General features: G+C 44.1%; 1 long non-coding RNA gene across 1 annotated transcript; it reads right to left on the reverse strand.

The window, feature by feature from the left end:
* Window positions 1-4889: 4889 nt before the first annotated feature.
* On the reverse strand, window positions 4890-9411 carry LOC310840787. Its single transcript, XR_014562135.1, has 4 exons — window positions 7984-9411; window positions 7339-7746; window positions 6582-6967; window positions 4890-6253 (listed from the first exon to the last, which is right to left on the reverse strand). It is a non-coding gene; the product is annotated as an uncharacterized lncRNA (long non-coding RNA).
* Window positions 9412-9707: the final 296 nt, after the last annotated feature.

Raw genomic sequence — 9707 nt, forward strand, 5'->3', positions numbered from 1 at the left:
CGGCCAATTGGTGTTAAAGAAGGATAGAACTTTCTTTATGTATGCCACAACAGCAGCAAGAATACTTATTGCAAAGTATTAGAAGACACAAGATTTACCCACCCGGGAAGAATGGCAGATGAAGGTGATGGACTACATGGAACTGGCGGAAATGACTGGCAGAATCCGAGACCAGGGAGAAGAGTCTGTGGAAGAAGACTTGAAAAAAATTTAAAGTTTATCTACAGAAACATTGTAAAATTAAGGAATGTTAGAAGGATGTTGGAATGAAGCTATGTGGTTTTAGCAGAAATGTTATAAAGGATAAAGTAAAAATGGATTGGTAATTAGTGAAAGAGGAGAATGTAAAATTATAGTATATCAAGATAAATTTTTAGGATAAAAACAAAGATGGAAAGGACTTGCTGTAATATCTAATTGAACTAGAATACAATAAAGGGAGGTGTGAGGAGGTCAAGGAAATAAGCAAAGGAAAGAAAGTTATGTAAAGGTTGGATTTGTGTTTTTTTGTGTGTGTGTTTTTGTGCTTTGTTTGTTTAACTTTTTCTACTTTTCTTTCTGTAACCTTCAAATTTTTAATAAAATCTATTATAATAATAAAAAAATATGGTCAGTTTTGCCCTCCCCCCCCCCAGTTCTATGTTCTTCTGATATTCTACTCCTTCAACTCAAAGTTGCCACCACAGTTTATTTCCTAAGGTTATTGTGTTTCAGATAACTCTGCCCCTCTTCTGTTAGTCATTCTGTTGTTCCTTGGCCAGTTTCTCTAGTACTCAACGCGGCCATACCATACAGTTCCTCCTGATCTTAAGCACAATGAAGTTTGTTCAGAGTCCGTTCTCAGATTACACACTTCTTGCCTCAATGGAACATTATTTGATATTTGACATTTAACTGCCCCTTTCCTCAAGTCTCGTTCATCCAACCATCATTTCTCGCACTCTCAATTCATTGCCCACCCTCAGCGCTTCAGTTCCTCTGGCCTAATTGTCTGCTAGCTTCTTTATATCCCAGGAACCTCTTTGCCAATCCTCAGTCCGTCTCGTAAGGTTTTACTTTCAGCCATTCTGACCGCTTTCCCTTCCCTCACAGAAGATGGACTTTGAACTGCTTGGTTCCCTGAACATGCCATGCCTGCGTGGCCCAAGCCAATGCATTTCAAAGGCTTCTCTGCCACAAGTAGAAATCGCTCGAATCCCATTGCTGCCCTCTAGTGCCAATTTCAGCAGAGACTTCACAGCACATTTCTGTGGAAAGGAGTGCCATGCATATTCATAGCACAAAGGGTTATTTGAGGTTAATAATCTAAAGGTCAGGCTCCATGGTAGAGGAGGTGCTGTTGACAATATGCTCTCGAACATGTGAAAGCTGCAACTGGCTTATCTTCATTATACATTTTGCAGCAAACTTTTTTCCCTAGTAAAGGACAGACAGAAGCTGTCTAAGATGGCAGTCATCAAAGAAGAGAGCCATACCATTACGCTGCAACACGAACAGAAATTTGTTATGGTGAACGAAGGAGAGGTTGCATTCAGTGATTGCCTCTCTTAACTGATGTTTTCCATAATAAGCATTTCATGAATGGACCATGCTGGATAGCTCAGTTGGTTAGAGTATGGTGCTGACAATGCCATGTTTGCGAGTTCAATCCAGCTGCATATTCCTGCATTGCAGAGGATTGGATTAGCTGGCCCTCAGGTCCCTTCCAGCTCTAAAATCCAATGATTCTTTTCATTCTATCTCGAACAATGTTGGGGGAAGCTCTGGCCAGAGCTGTCTTTCCCATAGGGCTTAGTGGTGCATCGCGCCAGGGTGCTGGCCTCCCAGGGGCGCCCCAGCGAGTGGGGGAGTTGCGTGGCTTTGCTGGTGGCCTCCCCTTTGCCTGCACAGCCGCCAGCTGTGCTCCACCAACCATAAGGCTGGTGGGCATGCAGCTTCCCTCCCAAGCCTCTGCACAGATCGCTGTCCCGCAGCTGCATGGGGGAGAGTTGTGCCCCCCTGGATGGCAGGCAATGCACAGCTACAGCCACCCCAACACTATCAGTGGTAATTTGGGGGCGCTGGGTGGATATTTGCACCCTGCCTCCACATCTGCTAAAGATGGCCCTGGCTCTGGCCTTCTCATAGTGGCTCAGACTGTTAGTCCATCTAGCCCAATATTTTCTACACTGGCTGGCAGGGCTCTTAAGACACGGGGATCTCCCAACCAGAGTTGGAGATGCTTGGGATTGAACCATGTGCTCTACCACTGAGCTATGTCCCACTTATTTTAAGAGTCCCAGATCAGAGGGATAATATCCTCTGTAAAATAAACATGTGGCTTTAATATTTTGAAACAAAACATTGATTTTGGGTCAGAGAAGAAAATATTTTCACACTTCACCCATGCAGAAATGTTTGCATTTGTACTGCAAGGAGATCCAAAGTTCTTACAGCATCATGTGCCCCCAGGCATGTTTTGTTCTGTTGCCATTGGTGATGTGCAACTCCACCTCTGCTTGGGCAACATTCCTTCACTGCTCCCTGCTTAAAACCTGTTGTATGAATGCCCAGCCATTGGGGAAGAGGTTATGCGCTCCTATTGCTATTCATTCTTACTCTCCAGGACATGTACTCTCCTGTTTATTTGCTGAATCTACCCCCTCAATAATTCCCTCCCCCAATTGTGCATCATCACTCATTCATTCAAGCACACACACACTGGCATGCTTCCCCAAAACATTATCCAGATGTTGTCGTGACTCCCCAGCAAGGCCAATGGTCAGAGATTATGGGTGCTGCAGTCCAACTACAACTGAAAGTCCATAGATTCCCCACTCCAGTTTTACGGAATGTATTGGACATAGCCTGTTGAGGCAGGTGACCCTATTCTAGTCAGGAAGAATTGGAACAAAACTGCATTTCAAGCTCTAAGAGAGAATTTACTGCTTTTGTCCTATACACAATTGGCTTTAAGTTCAAGAAGAAAGTGTTGTATTCTTGGTGTGAAATTCAAGAACGTGTCTTCATGTCCTCCAGTTCCTTTATTCCGTTAGTTGTAATGTTGCCCCACCACCACCACCGCAGGTTTAAAAAGTGGTTTAGACTGACAGTGTTAGGATTCATTAAAATTATACAGCTTGCTGTGAACATTGCAGGCTTGTGGTACCCTACCATTCCAAACATGGTCCAAGAGGTAAGGTGGCCTGCATATTCTTGATTGCTCACTCTCCCATTTTGGCAGTTGATGAAAATCACCTCTCCAAAGCTGCTATTTGCATTTTAAGGGAAGCTCCCATTGGTGCCCATGGAGGCTTCCATTGAAATGAAAATAGCAGCTTTGGAGAGGCATTTTTTTGTCAGCACTGGCAGAGAGAGGAGATGAACTCCCCACCCATAACCTGCAGGTGGCTCAAGAATCACCCCCCATGTTATTTACATAACAAAACTGTGCAGATTAATTTCACACATGCAGTTAATATTACATCCCCCTTGCTCCCCCACCTAGGCAAGCAGCAAAACCCAGCAGGTTTAGCAAGCTCCTGGTGAGCTGTGTTCACCTGAGTTGCTACCACATTTATTAGCAAATCACTTTACTCATCATAAGCATATCCATTGGTCTGATTTCAGTGGGATTTACCTCCTGGCAATATATTTAGACTTGGAACCCTATTAGGCTTCTCACGAAAGGAAAAGCCTGGTTGTGTGAATCTTATTTCAGCCAGAATTGTGTAAATTTGGATGACATTTTTCTCTCTTACAATTTCAGCCCTTGGCTGATACTCTATCTTTCAAGTGCACATAATGTATACTTTGTGTGTGTGTGTGTGTGTTTTTAAAAAATACAATATATATTTCCAGTTTTAATTACAATAGCATTTCTTGATTTGGTTTTCCAATGTGTCGGCATCATTTTACTCCTTTGCAGAGTTGTAGCACAGTCTCATCTTCTTTGTTTACCCTTCTTCTTCGAAAGAGAGTTAGCACAGAAGCGCAAAGAACGTACAAAAAAAGTTAATATGAAAACATTGCTTGAGGATTGTATAATCACGTGGCTCATTGATGTGTTTTAAAAGAAGAAAATGCACACATTTTATGTTAACAGGGCACTTTTAAGCCGAATACATATTTTAAAATGCAGTACAGGGTCTATTGCTCCCTAACCTGCCTCACAGGGTTGTTGTGAAATAAAATTGGGGTGGGAGAGAGAACCATTCATAATCTGAGCTCCTCAGATTAATAAGGTAAAGGGACCCCTGACCATTAGGTCCAGTCGTGACCAACTCTGGGGTTGCGGCGCTCATCTCGCTTTATTGGCCGAGGAAGCCGGCGTACAGCTTCCGGGTCATGTGACCAGCATAACTAAACCACTTCTGGCGAACCAGAGCAGTGCACGGAAATGCTGTTTACCTTCCCGCCAAAGCAGTACCTATTTATCTACTTGCACTTTGACGTGTTTTGAACTGCTAGGTTGGCAGGAGCAGGGACCGAGCAACGGGAGCTCACCCTGTCGCGGGGATTTGAACCACTGACCTTCTGATCGACAAGTCCTAAGCTCTATATTTAACCCACAGCACCACCCGCGTCCAATCCCCTGCAGAAGATCCCAGGTTTAATTCCCAGCATATGTAGGTAGGGCTGCATCTTCCATTGTCCATAGTGGAGACATGACCTATGTCAGAGTTAGCCAGAGTGTTACCCTCCAGATGTTCTGGAGCTCCATCTCCCATCAGCCCTAGTCTGTATCCCAAAGCCTCAAAACAGCAGAAATGATGGACTGTACTTTCATGCAAGGAATCAGAAAATTAAGGACTTAATTGACAATCAACACAGCTTTCCATAAAGTACACAGGGTGTGAAATAAATATTCCAAGTACTACATAATGGAGGGGAAAAATCACCGAGGGGAATAATACAAAGAATATTTTATGGTCAGAGTACTTATGTTACTTCAGTGGAGATGGGTTTCATTTCAACAGACTTCACAATTGCCTTGAAGGTTTTATGAGTAAATAGAGTGGCTGGATCTAGACACATCAAAGAAGCGTTTCAGTTAAACACCTTGTAAATTTAAACAGGGGAAACAAGTAGAGAAAAATGGGACTCCACTTCGCCATCTGGTGGCACATTGTTATATCGCACATACGGCGCATATCAATCGCTTTTTCTTTACCAGTCTAGCTCAGTCCGGTGTTTGCTGTGCTAGTAACACATTTACTGTTCCACCATAGTGCATCAAATTTTTAAGTAATAAAGTTCTCAAACTAAATTTGTGCATCGTCCAGTAAAAAAGGTATGTGTTCCCTTGTACCTACCGCAGTCTAGCCTGAAAGTGTTTTCATTTTATAACTTCATCTTTTGAAAACAAGGAAACCTGAGCCCCTCAAAAAGTTGTTGGACTCCCATCAGGTCCAACCAGCATGAACAGTGGTCAGGGGTGTTGCAAGTCCAACAAAAACCTGGAGAGCGTCAGGTTTCTCATCCCTGTTTTTAAAGCACGTCTGTGGACATCGCAATATTGGAAACTGCTCACTGTCATTAATCTCTGTTAACTTAGATCTATATCTTAAGTGAAGCAGAGAAGAAAGAGGAGATGAGCAAATGTATACCAGACAACGTGTTTTCCCCATTCATATTCGTTAGTGAGAATATAAAAGCTACCATCATTTTATTCCCTACAATCTAATAAATCATAAATCAGTTGAACCATCAATCAGTTTATTAGTATAACGTTAGATTTTCATTGACAGCAACCTCTCTCTGTTTCTCTCTCACCTTACAATGTGGATCCAGGTATTTTGTCCAACATTCACTTACCCTTAGACTCGCTCAAGTTTTTCCAGAGATAATAGTGCAAACGGCATCCCACTGTCTTACTGTGAATGACACCTTCCTATCCTCAGGCTTTATTACCATGCTTCAATCCTGTCAATGCATTGCAGGCTTAGTCTCTGTGGCAAGGTTTACCAACAACCTCCATTTACTGCTGCAGCTACTGTGCTTCAGGCTCTAGAACAGGGGAAATGTGGCCCTCTGGGTACTTATTGGATTCTAGCTGCTGCCACATGCACAGAAATTAGCAGCTGAAGCGACTAATTATCTCCATGCCAGTTATTTCAATGCCAGGAAGAGCATGTCAGGTTTCTGTTCATGACACAGAAACAGGGCTTGCATAGGAGGCAATAACCTTTAGCAAACAGTAACACACAATTATTATTCCTTTTTTACATTTCTTTCGTTACAATCTCAGTTTAATTGAAAAAAGTATTATTAACTAGGACTTGCCGATCAGAAGGTCGGTGGTTCGAATCCCTGCGACGGGGTGAGCTCCTGTTGCTCAGTCCCTGCTCCTGCCAACCTAGCAGTTCAAAAGCACGTCAAAGTGCAAGTAGATAAATAGGTACTGCTCTAGCGGGAAGGTAAGCAGCGTTTCCATGCGCTGCTCTGGTTCGCCAGAAGCGGTTTAGTCATGCTGGCCACATGACCCGGAAGCTGTACACCGGCTCCTTCAGCCAATAAAGCGAGATGAGCGCTGCAACCCCAGAGTTGGTCATGACTGGACCTAATGGTCAGGGGTCCCTTTACCTTTACCTATTGTTAACTCCAGTCACATGACTCTGGAGTTGCACTGACTGAAGACTGCTCATTTTGAAATTATTAGCTCCAGGGGTGTTTTGGACTACCATGCCCATGAGTCCCAGCCAGCACAGTAAGGAACATGATCATGGCCATGCTGGCTTGAGCAGATGAGAGTTTTAGTCCAAAACAAATGGAAGGCAAAGGCTGCCCCGACGTGAGAAATTTTGCACCTATTTCTATCCCTGTTGAAACTGATGGGACTAAAGGCCCATCGCCACTTCTGCATGTCTGTTGTCTAGAAAGCACGGGCCCAAGCCATTTTCCTCTTGACCCACAATTTCTAGGCTTAGGTTGGAGTGGTTTCCCCCCTTGACCCACTCCTTCACCATGGAAAACCCATTCTTTAGTGCTAGGTAAAGGTAAAGGGACCCCTGACCATTAGGTCCAGTTGTGGCCGACTCTGGGGTTGCGGCGCTCATCTCGCTTTGTTGGCCGAGGGAGCCGGTGTACAGCTTCTGGGTCATGTGGCCAGCATGATTAAGCCGCTTCTGGCGAACCAGAGCAGCGCACAGAGACACCGTTTAGGTTCCCGCCGGAGCAGTACCTATTTATCTACTTGCACTTTTTGGTGTGCTTTTAAGGTGCTAGGTGGGCAGGAGCAGGGACCGAGCAACGGGAGCTCACCCCATTGCGGGGATTCGAACCGCCAACCTTCTGATCAGCAAGTCCTAGGCTCTGTGGTTTAACCCACAACACCACCCACGTCCCTCTCTTTAGTGCTAAATGGGAGCAAATGTCAATCTGGAGCAGAGATGCCATCTCCTCAATCTGATTGCAACATCACGCGTGGGAAGCTGCTTGACATCCTGACGTTGCAAGGAGCCAAGGGGTGGTGCCAGTCTGCCTCTGAATATTGAGGGGGTCCAGCTCCCTGAAAACAAAAAAACATGAGGGTGGGGTGGACAAAAGTGCCTCGGCCATTAGGAGCTGGAACCTATGATCTGGAGAAAAAAGCCAAATGGCCATTTGCTCCAATTAAGCTATAAAGAATGGTTTTCCCTGGAGGACAGCATCAGGACAAGAGGAAGCGAGGGTGAGCCCTAACTGCAGAATTGCCAAAAGATGCCACCACATCTGTAGTAGCCATTCATACAAGACTCCTGGAGCCATGAACCTGTCACATTGGTTCTACAGTGGTACCTCGGGTTACATACGCTTCATGTTACATACGCTTCAGGTTACACACTCCGCTAACCCGGAAATAGTGCTTCAGGTTAAGAACTTTGCTTCAGGATAAGAACAGAAATCTGACGGCATGGCGGCAGCAGGAGGCCCCGTTAGCTAAAGTGATGCTTCAGGTTAAGAACAGTTTCAGGTTAAGAACGGACCTCCAGAACGAATTAAGTACTTAACCTGAGGTACCACTGTATTTCCATGTGGTCTCTCATTCATTGTTTTCCAAAATCTTACATTATGACACTTTAGGTGGATTGGAGTTTTAAAGGGCCACTTGTTAAGATGAGAGGTAGCCTAAGATCCTAAGAAAAAACTTGTGACGTTAGACCAGTAGTCCATCTAAGCCAACATCCTGTTTTCAACAGTGGCCAACCAGATGCCTGCAGTCACCCACAGCTGTTGTTCCTCAGCAAATGGCATTCTGTGGCAAATTGTCTCTAAACGTGGAAGTTTCATATAGCCAGCAATAACGGCTATTAGCTATTGGTAGATGGGTCATCTATGATGTTAGACCTTTTCATCTGTTACATTGAACACAGGTACAAGCCATCTCCATTATGCCTATACAAATTGTTTTGTGCAAAAAACAAAAAAGTGTACACTTGTTTATTGGTACAGTGCCACTATTCCATACACTGGTACACAGATTGTACATATTTTGAATTTAATGTGTATCTCCCACTGAAGTCTAATCCCCATCTAAGCCAGTAGCCATAACTATGTATTGTGGTTGCAAATTCCATATTTTAAATGTTTAATATTTTAACTATGGGTTATATGAAGTAGTACTTTCTTTTGCCTGTTTTGAATCTCATCATTTCAGAGTCAAATTTGAGCAGATGCATCTCTGATTGAATTCCCTCTCATGCTTCATAACTGCATATCCTGCCTCAGAGAAAGCCACAACTCTATTAAACTTCAAATGGGATGAAAAGTCCTTCTTAAGGGCTCCACTTTGTGCAAACGGAGGCCTTGGCTAGTTACGTGAAAACTTGGAAAATAAAACTTTCTTCCTACCTGACAGACTGCCTTCTGTTCAAGATTTACCATCTCCTAATTTTTCATCCAACAACATGACCTCTGCAGACAACTAACATCCTTTATATTAATGAAACTGCTATCTGGAAACAAAAGAGCCCGGTGAAAACAGCATCTTTTATAGGGTCAGGAACTGGACTGCGAAATTGACAGTGACAAAAAATAAAAATGACAACATGCGTCGCCAAACTCAAGACCTAAACACAAAATCCAGCTTCCTTAACCTTCACTTTATCTCAATGCATTCTTCATGTACACAGAGGGCCTATGCACGCTCTTCTCCTTCATCAGCTTGCATTCAATGTCACATCCGAGGGAGACAAACATACGCTCATGTTTAATAACATGCAATCATTACCCCTCCGAACGAGGGAGGGCGCGGGAAATGGTGTATAGGCCTTATACCTATACATCCCATTTAGATCATAGGCAGGCTGACCTGAATGGCCTACTTTGGGGGTGTAGAATCCCTTTGATCTGTTAATCACACCAAGTAAGTGTGTATATTCAGAAAGACCTCATAACACTGAAGGAACAACTGGATTGTAAAGTGACTCTGAGTCTGCATTCTTGCCAGGGGCCATTCTTCCCAGGCATTGTGGGAAAACTACAAAGGCAGCTGCCATAGGAACCAACTCCTAGGGGCAGAGAGGGCTTTGCCTCTCCCTCCGTAAAACATTTGAGGGGCCTGTGCCCCCCCAAGTTTTTGCCATTCAAATGGTGTCTGTGCTCCACGTCAGGTGATCGATTATGCAGGGCGGGGCTTACCTGCCCCCCCATATTTTATTCAAGTTGGCACCCCTGGCAGCTGCCCATCACTCATCCTTGTACTGAAAAAGGGGACACTGGGAAGTGATGTCAGCCACTGCTGTGCT

The sequence above is a fragment of the Podarcis gaigeae genome (assembly GCF_964106915.1).
Source record: "Podarcis gaigeae genome assembly, chromosome: 3".
NCBI classification, from domain to species: Eukaryota; Metazoa; Chordata; class Lepidosauria; order Squamata; family Lacertidae; genus Podarcis; species Podarcis gaigeae.